This window comes from Anabrus simplex, chromosome 2 (assembly GCF_040414725.1).
Source record: "Anabrus simplex isolate iqAnaSimp1 chromosome 2, ASM4041472v1, whole genome shotgun sequence".
NCBI classification, from domain to species: Eukaryota; Metazoa; Arthropoda; class Insecta; order Orthoptera; family Tettigoniidae; genus Anabrus; species Anabrus simplex.
In genome coordinates, this window is record NC_090266.1 from 954,200,179 (window position 1) to 954,220,559 (window position 20,381).

Below are 20,381 nucleotides of genomic sequence, written 5' to 3' on the forward strand. Positions count from 1 at the left end.
GGTGTGAAAATGGGAAACCACGGGAAAATATTTTCTGTGTTGCCGATAATGTGGTCGAACCAAAGATCTCCCGAATGCAAGCTAACAGCTATATGGCCTGAACCGTGAATGCACGACTTCACGACAAGCAAAAGGAATTGGGGCCAACCCCATAGTGTAGGGGTAGCGTACTTGCTTCTTACCAGGTGGCCCCGCATTCGATTTCTGGATTTTAATTCCGAAACGCGTGCTAGAACGAGGTTCATCCAGTCTCGTGAGAACAAATAAGGAGCTATATATCAAGAGAGCAGCCGGTCTGGTCTAAAAGACAAGCAATGAGGCTGAGGATGTTACGCTGAACACGTAAAATCCAGTATCTACAGGCCACCTGAGGTGGGTTGCAGTCGTCTTGACAGGCCAACACCCTGAAGGACTGTTGCTCCACGGGAATACAGTAATCTCTGCTGACCAAACAGTACGTCAACCCTCGAGTGACATTCTCGAGTTTCCACATGAACTCAAGAAGAAGATATACAACATGCAGATCCTCCTACCTCCTATTCCAATTAATAATAAATAATCTCGTCAGTACAGTCCCCACTAGGTACATGGAGTTATCGACCAAGATATCCCCAGTCTCTTATATAAAGCAACAACACACACACCCACTCCAACAGTAGCCGTGAGATCATCACCACATTATTTTAGTCTACACGATCCCGCTTGGCTACATCTCCCGTACTCTGTTTGGAATTGCACTCTTAAAGTGGAAGGTTTGTAAGAAGTGCATTTGAGTTGTGCAGTCCTGCCACCATAGCACAGGTTCGGTAATCAACATGCGACACGCTACAATCAAGGTCGCTCGCTCTCTAAAAACTAGTGAAACTGTCTTCTGGAATTCCTAACGTGGAGGTAACAAGTTCATGACGTCAATCAGCAAGTGACGGAGGAAAGGAGGGATTCTCTCTCTCTCTCTCTCTCCCATGTATATTACTACAGACGTAATAACAGAAGTTCTTAAGTAAGGATAGCTGTGCAATGTTTTCACTTTCATTGATCAGTGCTATCCTTCTTGAGCTATAGGCCTATAATAGCAATATGACTTGGATTTTAATTAATATGATTCCTAAAATAATAATAATAATAATAATAATAATAATAATAATAATAATGTTATTGGCTTTAGGTCCCACTAACTAATTTTACGGTTTTCGGAGAAGCCGAGGTGCCGAAATGTTGTCCAGCATGAGTACTTTCACATGCCAGTAGATCTACCGACACGAGGCTGACGTATTTGAGCACCTTCAAATACCACCGGACTGAGTCAGGATCGAACCTGCCAAATTGGGGTCAGAAGGCCAGCGCCTCAACCGTCCCGGCTAATACTGTTCCGTCACGAACGAACGATATTATTATTATTTTTATTATTATTATTATTATTAGTAGTAGTAGTAGTAGTAGTAGTAGTAGTAGTAGTAGTAGTAGCAGCAGCAGCTGCCTAGCCGAGGCTGAAAAGGCGTGCTCGGTTCGCCCGGAAAGATGTGGGTTCGACTGCTATCGAGGAAGTCTAAAAATTTAGAAACGAGATTTCTACTTCTGAATAGGAACATGGACCTAAAGTTCACTCAGCCTACCCTAAAAACGAGTAGCAGGCTAATTCCTTGGGGCAAAGGCGGTTGGCCATAGAGCTAATCCTTCCATCCTACTTATGGACAGTGAAAGCCATTCCTTCAATGGCCTCCATGGTCTGTAGGGAGATGGTTTTGCCTTTGCATCATTACTATTGTGGCAAACACGGCCGCGAGCGGTGCGGCCGGCAATAATGCAGCGCAGTTACGACAATATGGACGGAGCCGGCAACGAGCCAAACAGCGCCGGCGAATTGTTGAGGCGTGCGGTAAGGAAGCTTCTAGAAGAAGCTGCAAGCTGATTGACGATGGACCAGGCGCCCAGAATGTTATCGAATTAGAAACTACTAGAATCTTCTCCATGCGTTTATAAACCTCGCAACTGGCACTAATTCAGTCAGTCAGTCAGTCTGGAGTCGGTCCTGAGTGCGTCGGTCGCGAATGGAAGCAAATACTTTAATATGACAATACCGGACAGCTTGCTGTTTTCAGCGAGAAAGTCGATAGTGCCGCTACCTACATGGCTTGGTGTGACCAAAACTTCAGTAACATATTGCCACCTGTATGATTCTTGGCGCAATGGTGTGTTGTTTATAATGTATCAGTGTTTGTCACTAAATAATCTTACACTGCAGTTATATTCCAAGAAAAGTGGTATGAGCTGAACAAATTATCTAGCAAGATAATGGCATGGGAACTGATAAGGACTGAAAGTATTACAAAAGTCATGACCTCGCATCTGTGTTGAGGTTATATTCTATCCCCCTTATATTAATACACCAATCAAACACTCTATTGAAATGTTAGTGGGACGTAAAACCAATAATATTAACAAATATGGAACTCTAATACATTCAAACTTGAGGGTCCACATTGTTAAATAGTACCATAAAGTTTATAATTGAAAACTTATGGGCCTGTAGCGTAATGGTTATCGAGGTTGTCTTAAAATTGAAGGCCATGAGTTTCGAACCCGTCCTTTTTTACTGTTAGAAAATAATAATAATAATAATAATAATAATAATAATAATAATAATAATAATAATAATAATAATAATAAATGTTTCTTCTTTACATCCCACTAACTACTTTTACGGTTTTGCGGAGACACCGAGGTGCCGGAATTTAGCCCCGCAGGAATTCTTTTAAGTGTCAATAAATCTACCTACAGGAAGCTAACGTATTTGGACACCTTCAAATACCACCAAAATGAGCCAGGATCGAATCTGCCAAATTCAGATCCGAAGGCCAGCACCTCAACCGTCCGAACCACTCAGACCGGCGTAAGAAAATAATTAAAGTGTATCATTGGCATAGGCTTGAACAACAGTCCAAATAATTTAATACGTATGTATGGTAATTTTTCATGCATAAATCTGTGAAAGAGACTTTAGGAAATTCTGAACACTTCTTCCTTGTCAGGAACATCGTTGTTCACTCACGTAACCCCAATAATATTATGTATATACAGATTATGTATTTCTGTCCACAGTTGTAAAACAGAAAATTTTGTGTACAGCAAAAGCGAGATAGCAGCGTGAGGTGAGTTTGTAGGGTTCGGGAAGATCGGTCGTACCGAAGAAGAAGTCAAAATAATTTACCAAAACTCCTGTCCCTTAATTACAACTTCTCTTTCCCGAAATCTTAGTAAATCATGCATGTTGTTAAGTTATCTGCCCCTTCCGGCGCTTTGGCTGAATGGTTAGCGCTTCTTGGACCTTCTCTTTCTTTTGATGATACCTTCATTCTTTGAAGTGACGGACCTCTTCCATTTTCCTTTTAATTGGTGTGAACAGAGGATGGTTTTCGAGTTGTACTTCCTATTAAAACAATAATCACCACCACGAAATGGTCAGCGTACTTGCCTTCGGTTCAGCGCCCTGGTACAATTCCCAATTGTGTCGGAAATTTTAATCGCGTCTGTTAATTCCTGTAGATCGGGGGTACGGGTTTGTGTTCGTATTCATACGCATCTTCAAACAGATACTACACATCACACGAAAAACAACCACAGAAACACGCAATAGTGAATATATCGCTCCACATAGGGTTGCCAACGGCCGTAGCCGTGTTGAAACGCCGGATTCCACGAGATCTCCTAAGTTAAGCAACATTGAGCGTGGTCACGATTTGGATGGGTTGCCACGCGCTGTTGGTGGGGGTAAAGGAATGGAGGAACGGAAAGAAACTGGCCTCTCTACCGTGCGTAAACTCCGGCTGAGGCACACCTCTGCGGAAGTTCGGACTTGCCTTCGGGTAGAATACACCCTTACCTTACCTTACATAGGCTCGGTGTTAGGAAAGGCATCCGGCCACAAAACTAGGCTAAGTCCATACGAAGTGCTGCCCCAGGTAACTGTGAAAAAATCAGAAAGAAGAGGAGAGAGTAGTTGTTGAATATGCCTCCCAGAGGTTGTGTGGGTCCTCAAACAAATTCTACTTTTCAATTTTTAAGACATAACGAAAGGCACGACTAGCATAATGCTCGTTTGAAAGTTTATGAACGAGCCATTTCATATTTTAAAATTTCATTCCCAGTTATTATGGTGTTCAATTATTTTAACAAAAATATTTCCAATGACTGAAGACGCATTCCTCTCATCCATCCAAATGTACTGTAATTTAAACTGAGTTCCAGTACCGGTTTCGCTTTAGCGATCCTCTCCTGGAATGTTGGGAAAATAAGTATAGGAATAATAAATGTAGGTTGATGTTGATAGTGATGATAATAATAATAATAATAATAATAATAATAATAATTACAACACAGTAGTGAAGCCAGAATGCCTATATGCAAGCGAGTGTCTGGCATTAAACTATAATTTAGATAAGCTAGAAATACTAGAAAGGCGAATCATGAGGAAAATATTAGGCCCACAAAACACAGCAGAAGGTTGGAAATTACGAAGTAATGCTGAAATATATCAAAAAATAGAAAATATATCAGATGTAATGAGGAAAAGGAGACTTATGTTTTTTGGACATTTATATCGAATGCAAGATAGTAGATTAACCAGTAAGATTTTCAGATATTTGTGGAGTAAGAAATCAACGACAAGCTGGGTCAACGAAGTAAGAAAGGATTTAGAAAAAAACAATATAACAACAGAAGAAATAAATAATAGAGAAGGCTTTCGGTTAAAAGTATTGAAAATAGAAGGATTCCAAGGTAGGAAAGTAAAAACGACTGGTTCAAAGTGGTCTGAAGACAGAAAGAAGAAACATAGTGAACAGATGAAAGCGTACTGGAAGAAAAGGAAAGAACAAAGAAGAAGGAATTGAAATTGGCACGTGGTCCTCTGGTGGCCCATTCGAAAGAAGAAGAAGAAGAATAATAAATGTGATATAGTGGCAATCGTAGAAAAAGACTGTTGATAAGTTATTTGGAGTGATGAGCTTCGCTGTGTGTTATACCATGGCTGTTGTGTCTGTTTCTAATGAGCTGTGTTTGTTTCAGTGGCAGGTGGTAGACCTGGGTGGTCACCCATCCGGGTACTGACCACGCCCAATGTTGCTTAATTGCAGGAATAGCGGTATCAGAATCAGTGGGCCCCGTCACTGTTTTATCACGGAATATTATTCATTCCCGTGTGCCGGCTGTTAGTGGCACTGTAAAATTTGAAAAACAACTTAGCATCTGTAGTTGCAGCATGTCTGTTTCCAGTGCTTCGGTTATGGTGGCTGTGATTTACTGTTTTGTGGGTTTAGCAATAGGTATTTGTGGTTTTTGAATAGGTTGTTGTGGTTTTGATCTGTTCGTGGGGTTGGTACAAGGCTAGAAGGCTGGTATTGTCTTGGTGGGAACTGGCTTTTTGATGGGAAGTGAGAACTTTTCTTTGATCTTGCTGGGCTTGGCGAGATTTATACTTGGTTGGGGGTGGGGGTCAGGGGATGTGTTGGCACTGGGGGTGTGGGTATGGGGAGTGGTAGACTGGTTTGGTTGGAGAGTAGGTTCAGTATTAGTAGGTGAAGCAAGGTGATTGTGTCTGGGATGAGTGGGGTGGGGGTGGTTGTGGTAGGTCTTGGGGTCGGTTGTGATGGGGGTGGGACTGGGAGGTTGAGTAATGGTGGTGTTGGGTTTGGATGTAGGTGACGGGACTGTCGGTAATGTGCCTTAATTGCTTCTTTGAAGAATGGGCAGCCAGGAAACGAAGCTGCGTGGCTGCCTTGGCAGTTGGCACACTTCCCCTTGTCCCTCGGCGCCTAACAATCTGTATGACGGTGGGAACCGCCACACCTATTGTAGCGGGTGGGCTCAGAGCACCAAGCTGTTGTGTGATTTAATTTCAGGCAATTACAGCACTGTGTGATTAGGGATGGGCGTGGGAGCGTATGGGGTCGTGTTGGCGGTAGTGCTTTTTGTGTGTGTGCGGCTTGGGAGCAGGTTTCCTACGCCTGCTCCCAGTCTGTGTGAATGTATCTGTGTGTGGTGGTTGTGGGTTGGTTTGGGCCTGTGTGGACTTGGTGGGGGGTGGTGGGGGAGGAGGGAGTGGGTTGGTCTGGACTTCAGTTGACTCGGTAGGTGGTGGCGGGTTGGTTTGGGATTCGGATGACTCGGTAGGTGGTGGTGGGTTGGTGTGGACTTCGGATGACTCGGAAGGTGGTGGTGGGTTGGTTTATGTTTCTGTGGATAGCGTGGGTGAGGAAGGAGATGATGTGGTTGTTTCTATGGATTCTGGCTGATCTGAGGTGTCTTAGAGGGTTTATCACAATTGGAGTGGGGATTTCAGTACCTGCGAGACGGTTCAGGATGGTATTTAGGAATATGTTTCTGATCGGTGTTATAATGAGGAGGTTGTTGTGGGTATTCCTCTGAACTGTAGCGTAGACAAGTATGCAGTTCATGGACTTGTCATACTTACACGCTATATGTCACTACCGCCGCTGTTCGCACTCCACTCAATGCTGTTGGCCGGTATTGGTATACTAAAGTACAAGGTCTTTTTTTTTTTTTTTTTTTTTTTTTTAGCTTGCTCCGCAGCACCACTCAGAGCATGGCACGGCTGGCGCAATGACACTCCGTCGCTAGCCAGTATAATGCGCGCTTTTCCTCCCCACTACTCACGGCAATTCACACTTATAGAAAACCATTTCTAATGGAACTATTAGTCTACAACCTACCTGACATTACATTTGATGTTCAAAATGTTGTCCCTCAGCTGTCAAACACGCCTGACACGCCAGACACTCGGCAAATATCAGCCCGTGTGATGTTCGAAATAACTTGTGTGATGTTCTCTTCTAGTTCTTCCCTTGTGTGAGAGTTGTTAACATACACTTTTCCCTTCAGCATCCCCCACAGATAATCACAGGGATTTAAATCAGGAGATCTCCGGAGATAATTAACCACGCGATCTTCGAAAACTTTCCGTATTACCTCCATAGACCGATTAACAGGGTGTGCCGTCGCATTATCTTGCATTAAGTAACCATTACTCCTTTCTTCTTCAGTCAGCTCTTGAGAGAATGGTCTGAGAATGAGGCCTATATATCGATCAGCATTTATTGTTTCAAGGAAAAATATAGGCCCTATAATTCTGCGAGCACTTATTGCGCACCAAACTCCTATCTTTATATCCTGAAGTGGACGGACATGTAGCTGGTGGGGATTTTCTGCACATCAATAGAGATTGTTTTCACTGTTTACATAGCCACTTAAGTGTAGCCATGCTTCATCACTATAAAATAAAAGTTCTGGGTCAACATACCCATCGTGAACTGACTGAAGCAACCGGTTACAGCGCCACTGGCCTTCAGTACATACTACGTCATGCACTTCCCCTACTTCTTCCCCTACTTGCTCGCTAAGCTGCTCTCGTTCCTCGAGATCGGGGAGCAAACTGGCTCCGAAGGCATTTCGCTCTCGATTGACGATGCCTGAACTAAACTACTTCTGTGAAGTAATGGTTATCGCTACCGTACTGCATTAGATCATCTTAGCTGGTCATGAAGCAATATATCTCTCGGCAGATGAGTCACCCGGCCTTCCGTGCATATTCCCGGAGCGAGCTCAAAAAAAGACCCTGTATTTGTTGAAGCAAGAAGTACGAGACGGTGGCGACTTTGTGACAAGTCATTCATCGGGGATGAGTCTGTCAGACGGCTACGCGGGTTTCAACGACGCTTGCTACTGTGAATTTTTCCGGAACGACACTGCGCTGTGAGAAGCCGCGTTGGGGAACCAGGAGTTCGACGCGCCGTTGTGCAGTGTGATCGCCCAAGTGAGTAAAGTGAGTAAAAAACAATTGTGCTATTAGGAAACTCATACACAAGTTAAAAATTAACTATAAATAGTACAGCAGTTAAATCCAGTAGATTTAGTGGGTAGTAAAACACGGTACTTATCCGAGTAGTAATTATTAGTATTAAGGACCACGGCTACTCACGATATTGTATTATTATTATTATTATTATTATTATTATTATTATTATTATTATTATTGAAGGAAGGAAGCTTGTAGTTTTACGCGACTGTTGATAGAGTTTTAATAATAATAATATTATTTTTTACGTTCCAGTAACTACTTTCCTGACAGTTTCTGGAGACGCTGAGGCGCTGGAATTTTGCCGCGCAAGAGTTCTTTTGCGGGTCAGTAAATCTACCGACAAGAAGCTGACGTATTTGAGCACCTTCAAATGCCACCAAACTAAGCCAGGATCGAACCTGCCAAGCTGGAAGCAGAAGGCCAGCGCCTCAGCCGTCTGAGCTACTCAGTCCGGCTGATCGAGTTTTAGGCAGAATCCACATCACAGGAACGGTCTTTTCATTTCAGGATAGGAACCGCGCTCGCCTTGGTAAGAAACCAGTGTCATTACTACTTATCAATCACCCGTCTCTATTATTATTATTATTATTATTATTATTATTATTATTATTATTATTATTATTATTATGTTCCTATATGATAGTATTTTTTTAAACGTGTATAATCCTCCCTTTCTAATTGTAATAAGAAATGGTCGATATATCACAGGAGCGGGAGAGGTAAACTACAAGCAGACCCAATATCACTGTACCAGTTCTCACCCATCTTCAATTCCCGAAGTCCAAAATTAAAAAGCGAGCTTGCAGTTTTACGCGACTGATGATATGATCATAGACAAAGTACCTGACCTCGAGTTGTACATGGAATCCGAATCACAGGGTCTTGAATTTTCATTTTTTAAATCCGACACACGTTGTCCAGTTTTGAATAGTGGCGCCTTGGTGGGTAGCCAACAACGACGTCACACGGTTATCAATGTGTCTGCTGTAGTCCAAAACTGAAGGAGAGGTCCTGAGGATTTCTGCAGCAATTATTTCCTTAGTTTTCGTATGTAATTTCCTTAGTTATTCATTTTTTTTCAATGTACTAAGGAATTAAACAGATTCGTACGATGTCGAAGAATTAAACAGATGCATACACAGATTTATCAACGACTTACAGGGTGTTCTACTCAGTTACAAACAAGTTTGCAGCCAGAAGTGTGATGGGAAATTAACATGCAATTCCTTAATTTAAGAAAAACATCGCAAACCATTCACAAAAATAATTCTAGAATTTATATAATTTCGGGGTCCGGTTGATGTTGGTTGATGTTTGTTGTTATAAGGGGTCTAACATCGATGTCATCGGCCCCTAATGGTACGAAATGAGACGAAATGAAATGACAAATTAAAAGTCCAAAATCCTCCACTGACCAGAATTCAAAGCGTGAGGACGAAGAATGAAGGGATGGATGGATATGAATTTAAAACGATCAGTGGATCCGACCCACAGTGCTTCACATGCACAGAAGCTGGCACAAAACAATAGTATTACTGACCAACTGACTGCTTCTATAGTACAATGCTGAATCGATTATGCTTGCAGTCGAAACGGGTCCAAAATCCAGGTCATCGGCCCCTCATAATGGTATTTACCACTACGAAAGTAGAATCATTCTATTTGTCATGTTGCGGTACTAATCAAAAGTAGCGTAGACTCGCGGTATTCCACACATTATGGTACTATTCACAGGTAGTGTAATGCGCACATGTAACACATACCTATGGTGTTTCTCACATTGCGGCGCTATTTACAGGCAACGCAAACCTATGGCGTTCCTCACATAAGTGGACTAACCACAGGGACTCGTACTATCTCGCGGAATGCCTCACATAGTGGGAACTGAGCATAGGTAAGGCAGAACCATGGTGTCGCTAATCCATGGTGTCGCTCATATAGGGGTTCGAATCACAGGTACTGTAGGACCCACCTCCTGATTCACACACTGTCGCTACTAATCACAAATCTGTTGCGTACCTAACATAGTGGTACTACGCGCAAGTAAATGCGACCCATGGTGTTCCCTGCGTGATGGTACTGATTACTAGTAGGCTCATGGTTCTAATTGGATCATCCCTTGGTCGCTCCTTTTAGTCACCTCTTACGACATGCAGGGGATACCGTGGGTGTATTCTTCCTCTGCGTCCCCAACGCACAGGGGGGTTTGTGTTTGGTCCACGAGAGGTGTTTTATTTCCCTCAAGTCCGCCAGCAAGCCGGTTAGGACCCCCCTATCCGCCACCTGGGACGCGCCACGTGGGAGTATCACCTCTCCCCCTGCTACGTCAGCGTAGTAGGTTCGAGGTCGGGGTCCGCATCCTTGACTGAGTGGTCAGCGTAGTGGCCTTCGGTTCAGAGGCCCGAGCTCGATTCCCAGCAAGGCCAGGGATTTTCACCCCGTCTGATTAATTCCTATATTCCTCGGGCGCTGGGTATTTGTGTTAGTCTGAATAAAGAACTTTCATAGAACATGTCACACTACCAACAATCACAGAAACACGTAATTGTAAATATATTCCTCCACACAGAATAGGCGCAAGGAAAGGTATTCGGCCGTAAAATTGTACATAATCCACTCGCAGTGACGTCTCCACGTAACTGGGAGAAGAAGAAGAAGAATCAGTTATATAATTTCGGAAGCTTCCCATCGGCAAGTATGCTTGCAGATCACGCTGAATTCTTCTTCAAGGACGATTTACTTATTTTTTTCTCCACCCAAGTCATTTAGTACATAGGTACTATTTCTACACAATCTAATGAGTTGTCTGGTATAGATTACGAAACTGGAGCAGGTAGATCATTTCAAGTACTTGGTATTTGTATTCTTCTAGGATGGTAGTATACTACTAATGAAAGCCTTCCATCTGTTAATCTCCGATCTGATTGAGATTTGGTACAACGACTTCAGTGGGAATACTTTATTCAGCCATATCAAAATTAGATGTCCAGTCGTATATTTAGCACCTGTTTTGGGGTGTGAAAGTTTGCTCATTTAGGCACCGCGTAGACCGGAGTAAGCGGCAGGAAGCAAGTAGACATGGGGAAGTAATGTTTGTGCGAAACAGTGTTGCCAACTGTACGATCTGGATCATACATGTATGATAATTCGACGCTCTATACTATCGTACGATCCAACCCTCGGATCGTACGCCTATTGTACGATCCTATAACGTATCGTAAATTCTGTCTTGTTTTTCTTTCAAATGCGTAGACTTTTGTTCCTTCTTTTATTCGTGCTAGTTATGTTCTGTCATAGATGACAAGTTGGAAAGAGAGGGAGAGGCTTTTCCAATACTGAGATTCCCGAAGGGAATTTACCAAGAGTGGGCTCTTTCCTTCCTTAGTTACTTCACGGTCTCGCGCATGTAGATCATAGCATTCGTCTTCAGGAAAATGACGATGACTGGAGGAAACTACCCTTTGTCAACATCAACGATGATATCAAAAGCCTGCTCAGAAGTAAATGAGTTTTGGGCTAAGTTACAGGAGGTGAAAACCACGTTTGGTGAATGAGAGTTTCCCGCACTTCCAGAATTTCCACTCTCTGTTTTGTCACCCCCTCACTCGAATACTGATTGTGAAAGAATGAAAATCCACAGCCTGTTTCCAGTCATTCGACTGGGTGAGGAATGGAATGTATGAAGCCCCCATCTAGCGGCGAGGATAGGAATTGTGCCTGCTGCCGAAGCCTGTCGCACTCCTCTGGGGCAATGATTAGTGCATGACAGATGGAATAAAATGATATTGGAGAGAGCTGCTGGAATGAAATATGACAGGGAAAAACGGAGTACACGGAGAAAATCCTATCCCGCCTCCACTTTGTCCAGCACAAATCTCACATGGAGTGACCGGGATTTGAACCACGGAACCCAACGGTGAGTGGTCGGCGCGCTGCCGCCTGAGCCTGGGAGGCTCACTGTGATAGAATATTCAGCAAAATTGACCTGCTTGAAGTCATAGAGAGGAATAGGCTAATTACTTCTACGGTGAATGGATGCTTGCTGGCCAGTCAGTGGTACGCATAAAGATTTCAAACCGTCGGAGAACATGCTCAGGATGACTAAAACACAGTTATATAATCAACCAGCAAGCTCAAGTACCGGTACTTCAGAACCTGGGGCCGATGACCTTAGATGTTAGGCCCCTTTAAACAACAAGCATCATCATCATCACCATCACTTCAGAACATTCTGCTGTGAATGTACCTAGAGGTTCCATAGAAGATGATGATGACGACGATGAGGTAAGGCAATTCCGTGACTTTGTCATGTTGACTATTTCTTTACAAATTGTCCTCTTTACTGTCGTATCCTTGATATTGAATCTTACATATTAACACAATAACTTATTTTTATTTTCCACCTAACCTGTTTCAATGTAGAGTTGCGGCAGTGGGACTTCTAGCTATCGTGTTATACGTAATCCGCCGAACGTGGAGTTTTACATACGGCCCGAACCAGGGGTAGGCCTACTCGATTTTTCGGAAATCTCATTATTAACCAAGAATCAAACCAGTCAGCTTCATGAGAAACAAGCTGCTGCGTAAGTGAGCTATTGCATCTGCAAAGAGACTTACAGTGAATATTTTAATGGTTATTTTAAGTTGTACGATCCCCTCTTGAAAATATACGATATTTTTGGGGGTTGTTGTACGATCCTGACTATCTCAAAGGTTGGCAACGCGTGGCACAGGAACTGGCCGGCTCTTGCTCTCCACCGCTCACTGCTGTCTATGCGGTGCTTAAATAAGCATCCATGGCTAAAAGGTTAGCGTGCTGGCCTTTGGTCACAGGGGTCCCGGGTTCGATTCCCGGCAGGGTCGGGAATTTTAACCATAATTGGTTAATTTCGCGGGCACGGGGGACTGGTTGTATGTGCCGCCTTCATCATCATTTCATCCTCATCACGAGACGCAGGTCGCCTACGGGCTTCAAATCGAAAAACCTGCATCTAGCGAGCCGAACTTGTCGTCGGACACTCCCGGCACTAAAAGACATACGCCATTTCATTTTCTTAAATAAGCAAACTCTGACACCCCAAAACAGGAGCTGATATCGCAGAATAAAACATTCCTACTGAAGTCGTACCAAATCTTAATCAGATCGGAGACTTAGAGTTGAAAAGGTTTCCTTGTAAGTAAAATAGAATTAAGGAGCAGCAAAGTTAATGCAGTGAGCTTGTAGTTGCGATCTATGGTATTGTATAAGAAAGAAGAGTTCTCGGAAGAAACTATCTTTACATCGATCTGTTTCCAGACCGTCTTTGCTCTACGGGAGTAAAAGCTTGTAATTTATTCATAAGTTAGAAGAAACCGACATGAAAGTAGTGAGAATGGTTGCTGGTACAGAGAGGTGGGGACAATGGCAGGAGGGTGCCCAAAATGAGGATATAAAGGCTAAGTAAGGATTAAACTCCATGGATGAAGCTGTGCGCATAAACCGTCTTCGGTGTGAGATCACGTGAGGCAAATGGATTTAGTCCACCTAGGAGGATAATGGACTCAATCATGGGGGTAAGAGAAGTAGAGGGAGACCACGGCGATGATGTCTGGACTCAGCTTTTTAATTATTTAAAGATAAGTGATGTGGAACTAAACGAGGCCATAAAGCTAGTTTGAAACAGAGGACTATGGATGCGCTTAATATTTCACAGATGCTTGCAGACTGTAGGCGTAACAACCAATATTTTTTTTTGTTACAACTTGCTTAACGTCGCACCGATACATATAGGTGTTACGGCGACGATGGGATAGGAAACGGCTAGGAGTGGGAAAGAAGCGGCCGTTGCCTTAATTAAGGTACAGCTGGTGTGAAAATGGGAAACCACGAAAAACCATATTCGAGGCTGCCGACAGTCGGGTTCGAACCCACTATTTCCCGAATGCAAGCTCACAGCTGCGCGCCCCTAACCGCACAGCCAGCTTGCTTGGTAGCCTATAAAGAAGATGTATGTGTACATATATGTACGTTTATTGAATTCTATAATTATAAACTTTCTTACGCTGCTGATTTAGAATTAGGACAGGTGCGAAGAAAATTCAGACGATCACTGCGCGCGTAAGGACCCTTGAGTTTTCTCCTCGCAGCACAGTTTCTTCATGAAGGACTAAAGTCGTTATACATCCTTGCATGTCTTGATAAATATTTTCTCTTTAATTAACCTCTTAAATTAAGGACCAAATATATCCTGGGTTTGTAATTTTTACGAAAAATTAAAACCCTGAGAATATTCGGACAACCTAACATTATTACAAACTATCCACTTCATAGTCGTATCGATGATATAATCTAATAGTTTCGTAAGAAAGTATTTTCCACCTAATCGATACCTTTTTATTTTGCCGATTAGGTGGAAAATATTTTCTTACGAAACCATTAAACCTAACATTATGCAGTAAATAAAGTTAAAATCTCGAATATACATGTTATGTGCATCTAGTTAATTAAGTAGCCACAACATGGTATTTAACTTCATTTTTACTTTTGGAATTTTCAAACAAATTCATGTCATAGCGTGAGGGCGTCAGTTACCGCTAGGCATTGCACTAGGTGAAAGGAAAAAGCAGGAAAAGTGTTCAGGCACCGAATATTTTTCACTTATATTTCATTCCTTTCACTCCTTTGTTTCGAGATGGATAGTGACGTGGAATTTAATTAGAGTACTGAGGACCCTAGAGTGGTTTATCGAGCATCATGATGAGGTGGGAAATAAACATGTCTATTTAGGGGAACGTCTTCTATCAATCTAAATTACCTTGGCTTTGTCAACAGTTTGACGATGAATTCGTGAATATTATTGTGATAGAGACAAAGAGATATGCCAGAGTACAGGACATGCATGAATGGAATGGAATGAATTGAAATGAAATGTCGTATGGCTTTTAGTGCCGGGATATCCCAGAACGGGTTCAGCTCGCCAGGTGCAGGTCTTTCTATTTGACTCCCGTAGGCGACCTGCCCGTCATGATGAGGATGAAATGATGAAGACAATACATACACCCAGCCCCCGTGCCATTGGAATTAACCAATTAAGGTTAAAATCCCCGAACCGGCCGGGAATCGAACCCGGGGCCCTCTGAACCGAAGGCCAGTACGCTGACCGTTCAGCCAACGAGTCGGACATGAATGGAATGACAATTTGTGACAATAATATCGTGTGGCTATTGCTAGCCTGCTGTAGCCTTTACAAGACCGATCCTCCGACAAGGGAGGGCGGCATCTACTGTATAGAAAGCTACGTGTTTTTGTGGTGGATGAGTTGTAGGGATGTAGGGAAGAACACAGACACCTAGTCTCCGAGCCGAAAAGATTAACCACTAAAGGTTAAAATCCCCGAACAGGGTAGGAATCGAACGTGAGGCCCTCTGAACCAAAGCCCACTGTGCTGACCATTCATCCAAACAGCCAGACCCAATTTGTGATGAAATAAGAGTATTTATATATGTTATAAGGCTACAGTGCATTCCAAAGAAGTTGAACTATCAGCTGTATTAGACCAAAAATTGTATTTAGCATAGTCACTGAAAATGGTACCAGTAATTGCTCAAAAAATGTCACTGCTGAAAACATTTCCCAGAATTTACATTTATTTTTATCAGCAACGAATGTATTCGGGCTTTTGAACAAGATTACTTTTAAAATGTCTATTTTTGTGATTAATTTTAAACATTATAAGTCTCAATAAGCTAGGTATATATAAAAATATATTTCGGCAATAAAAGGTGGAAATTAATGTACCAATATTTTTTTCATTGTTAAGTTAAGGGGTTAAGAGTTATTAAGTATCTTGACTCAATTCTTGACACAGTAAATGCTTTCTCTTCTGTAAGACGGTGTGAATCGAACTCCTTTAAGCTCATGAGGAAAATAGGGGAGCTGCCTGATCCAGCTCTGAGGTAGGAAAAAGATTAACTGCTGTGGGATGCCGTATGCTGATCATCTCACGTGCCTCTGTACTGCCGCCTGTCACTGATGTGAAAGACCCATATATGAAGACATGTGAAAAGTAAGACTCAGCTTGTCCCACACGTTACCCAAGAACTTCTAGAGAACCTAAAGTCAAATATGAATAGAGGTGCGCTCAGGGTTACAAGGTGTTCGCAGCTGTGAGCTAGCATCCGGGAGATAGTGGGTTCGAACCCCACTGTCGGCAGCCCTGAAGATGATTTTCCGTCGTTTCCCATTTTAACACCAGGCAAATGTTGGGCCTGTACCTTAATTAAGGCCACGGCCGCTTCCTTCCAACTCCTAGGCTTTTCCTATCCCATCGTCGCCATAAGACCTATCTGTGTCGGTGCGACGTAAAGCAAATAGCAAAAAAAGTCCGACTCGTTGGCTGACTAGTCAGCGTACTGGCCTTCGGTTGAGAAGGTCCCGGGATTGATTCCCGGCCGGGTCGGGGATTTTAACCTTCATTGGTTAGTTCTATTGGCTCGGGGGCTGGGTGTTTGTGCTGTCCCCAACATCCCTGCAACTCGCACAGCACACATAACACTATCCTCCACCACAATAACACACAGTTACCTACGCATGGCAGATGCCACCCACCCTCATCGGAGGGTCTGCCTTACAAGGGCTGCACCCGGCCAGATATAGCCACACGAATAAATAAAAAAGGGTTACAAGGTTACACTCAAGACAATATCGGGTGAGTTGGTCGCGCGGTTCTGGTTACGTAGTATGAGCTTTCACTCGGAAGACTGTGGGTTCGAAATCCACCGTCGGCAGCCCTGTAGATGTTTTACTGCAGTTTCCCCATTTTCACACCAGGCAAATGCTGAGGCTGTACATTAAGGCCATGGTCGCTACCTTCGCTGGCCTAGCACTTTACCATCCTTACGTCGCGTCACCCAAAACCTTCGATGTATTAGTGCGACGTTAAGCAATTAGAAAAAAGAAAGGAAAACGCAACGTGTGAAAGAATTGTTTGAGCATAAACAGCTGTACAAAATTGTTCTGTAAAATGTTGCCCTATACAAAATTGTTCTGTAAAATGTTGCCCTATACAAAATTGTTCTGTAAAATGTTGCCCTCAATAAGCTTTTATATATTCTAGTTTGCAGTAAAAAGCAATCTTATAATTAGAAACCACATTTCTGAGATTAATCACGCATTCTTTATCAGAATAATTTGTTTATCCCCGCGACCCTTTATAGTATACAGAGTATTTCACCCAACTCTGCGACCTCAAATATTTTTAAATAAAATAAAATGCGGCAAATCTAGTTGCACCAGAATGTACTCATGTCAAGGGCTCACACGATGGGAAGGTATGTACCATCCAGAAAATTAAACAAATATCACTTTCAACACAAAGTTACATTTTTAAAAATCGAACATGTACGTTGTTTCTAGCGAACTGAAAACAAGAGGTACAGTTAGTGATAAGAGAGTTAGTTTCACTTTTCTAAACCTCATGACTTCTGAAATACGCAGACTTATAGGCGATGGTAGCGGAGACATGGGTTTCATGCATTGTTCCTGAAGCCTGCAATGAACAAACCAGTATCAATACAGGACCTTCTACTGCTCATTGTACACTCCAGAACTTTAGTATCTCCTGGCCAGAAATATGCATTCCAGGCAAGAAATCAGTACAACCCTCAGAACCGCCCAGTACCTGCTTACACATTCTTTCTCATTGGTCACATTCATTAGACACGTAACACATGTACACATTTGAAGAGCGAAGGGGAGGAGGAGAGAGCGAAGTACGGGACATCTAGCATGAACGAAATACGCGGAGGGAAAGGTACCTGCTCCCCGCCTGCCCGCACGTCCCCCCTGGCTAGACAAAGATGAGAGAGGGGAATGAGGGGAGTCCTTGAAGGCAACAGACGTACTGTGTATATCAACTCACTGAGAGTAAAATTCTCCAGTTTCTTTGTAATTCTTGTGTGCGAAGGCTGGCTGAAATGATAGTGGTCTCGACCATGACTTCATTATCACCGCGCTCAACCAGTGTAAGAAAGAATGTCCTATTAAATTAAACTACTTTAATACTGCACTGTCAAAAGAAGAATTAGTATACTTTGCACTAAAATATACACGGATATCAAATTTGAACGCAAGAAATTAAGGTGAAAGAACCGTTTCATATAAAGATTTAAGGCCTACCCTTTTACTGAAATATTATACTATTCGATTATCTTAATATAATTATGGGATATGGGATAGAAACTCAATGGGTTAAAATGACGTATACAAACACATGACAAAAACAGTGCTTATATTTAAAGGACATGTAAATAAAGAATAATATTCACAATCCAAAAAGATAAAGGTATGTAATAATAAAAACAAAATATTCTCATAATATCACATTAAATTTTTTTAAAGAAACAAAGGAATGAATTTTGTGAGAAAAATGTAAATAAATAAAATGAACCCTTCCTGCATACGAAAATAATTGCATTTGTATAATCTTAAAAAGTGCACTAGTTTTCCATAAAAATAATACTTTTCTAACAATTCAAATGATTGGAGGGAACTAATTAGGGAAAAACGGAAAGAATGGTTCTTCATTACTTTGTTAATAGCAAGGGTGTTTGGAAAACCGTTCCTATGGAGTTATTGTCAGCGCTGATCAAACAATTAAATACCACACGTATTGTGGCGGGATTTCATCGTGCACCTTTTTTCACAAGTAAATTACAGTTAATTAATCGTTTTCCTTGATTAGGAGAAGCCAGTATAGCCAGAATGTTCAACCATAGAAACATCTTAATCAGTTCCCGAGAAAATTATGTTGGGAGTGACCTCTGAATGTCAGACGGGACAGACCACACCTCCTGGACGACGAACACATGTGACACCTTGGTTACTTCTCCTTCATCCTCAGGGTTGGCCAAAATCTTCGCCCAAACGTTACCCATTTCCTTTTCCACCCGAAATTCTCGTGATCGCGATTGTACTAGCGTCTCCTGATCTGGTGTGCTGTACTTTTGTCAGTATCTGAAAATGAAAATGTACGTATTGTAAAGTATTTCACCTACGTTTCGGATAGTACTTTCCATTTTGATACATTGAACTCTGTTTTGTTTGTTTTCCTTTTGTTACATTTTTTCGTCGAGCAGATATGCCGATATTCAGTAATGAAGAAAAATGAGACATTATTTTAATTTACGGCGAATGTCACAGAAATGCAACTGCAGCTGTGACATTGTATGCTGAACGCTACCCAGATCGACGGTAGTCCTTCACCTCGCACCATTGCCAACATTTACAGAGGTCTCGTAGAAATAGTCTACGTATTTCGGAAGGTATTAGATTTAGGAAAAGTGAAACCAACTCCGTTATAACTAATTGCACCCCTGGTTTCCAGTTCACTATACACGACACACATGTTCTATTTATAAAATGTAACTTTGTGTTGAAAGTGATACTTGTTTAATTTTCTGGATAGTGCATACCTTCCACGTATGAACCCCTGACATGGGTACATTTCTGCGCAACTTCTTCTTCTTCTTCCTTTTCTTTTTCTTCTACCGCTTTTCCCACACCTATCGGGTCGTGGGTGTGAACTGTGTCACACATATGTTGATTTGGCCCTGTTTTATGGCCGCATGCCCTTCCTAACGCTAACCCTATGTGGAGGGATGTAATCACTTTTGCGTGTTTCTGTGGTGGTAAATGAAATGGCGTATGGCTTTTGGTGCCGGGATGTGTCCGAGGACTTCGGCTGGCCAGGTGCAGGTCTATTAATATGACTCCCGTAGGCGACCTGCGCGTCGTGATGAGGATGAAATGATGATGAAGACGACATATACACCCAGTCCCCGTGCTAGGGGAATTAACTAATTATGTTTAAAATTCTAGACCCTGCCGGGAATCGAACCCGGAACCCCCTAAACCGAAGGCTTCGACGCTGAACGTTGAACCATGGAGTCGGACATTCCTGCGCAACTAGATTTTTAATATTTTGTTTCATTTTGAAAATATTGGAGGTTGCAGAGTTAGGTAGGGCACTGTACAATTTGCATATGTTTTAAGAGTTATCGTCGCTTTCGTGAAAGCGCAGAGATGGTTTAAATATCGCATGAGGAGAAAGGAGCGAGCAAGGGAGCGGGAAGAGACTGAGCTACTGTACATAGGCCTACTTCACAAGAAAAAACAGGGGTAGTAGAATTGCGCTGATGGATACTTGGGCAAAATTCCATCTCTCATCACCAGGCTGAAGGGTTTTAGTAAATACACCATCAAGTTAGGAAGCGCCGAGGAAAGATAGAAGCGCCTGTGACCTTGCAGTGTTCTCTGTAAACAAATAAAATATGATTTACAGTTGAAGGCAGTACACCCTGCTGCGAAAGCAGGTAGGCCAGGATCATTAGAAGAAAAGAACAAAGTATGTTTAGCTATTTGTAGTGTGAAATAAAGTAACCTAATTATTTATTTCATGTATTAATGTACAGGAATCTGTGTTAAACTGGCTTTTCTTTTACATCTTGAATACAGATATAACAATCTACA

General features: G+C 42.4%; 1 protein-coding gene across 3 annotated transcripts in view; it reads right to left on the bottom strand.

The window, feature by feature from the left end:
• LOC136864573 (protein spaetzle) overlaps positions 1-20,381 on the bottom strand; it is a 537,491-nt gene that overhangs the window by 372,182 nt on the left and 144,928 nt on the right. The gene's annotated exons all lie outside the window — the stretch shown is intronic.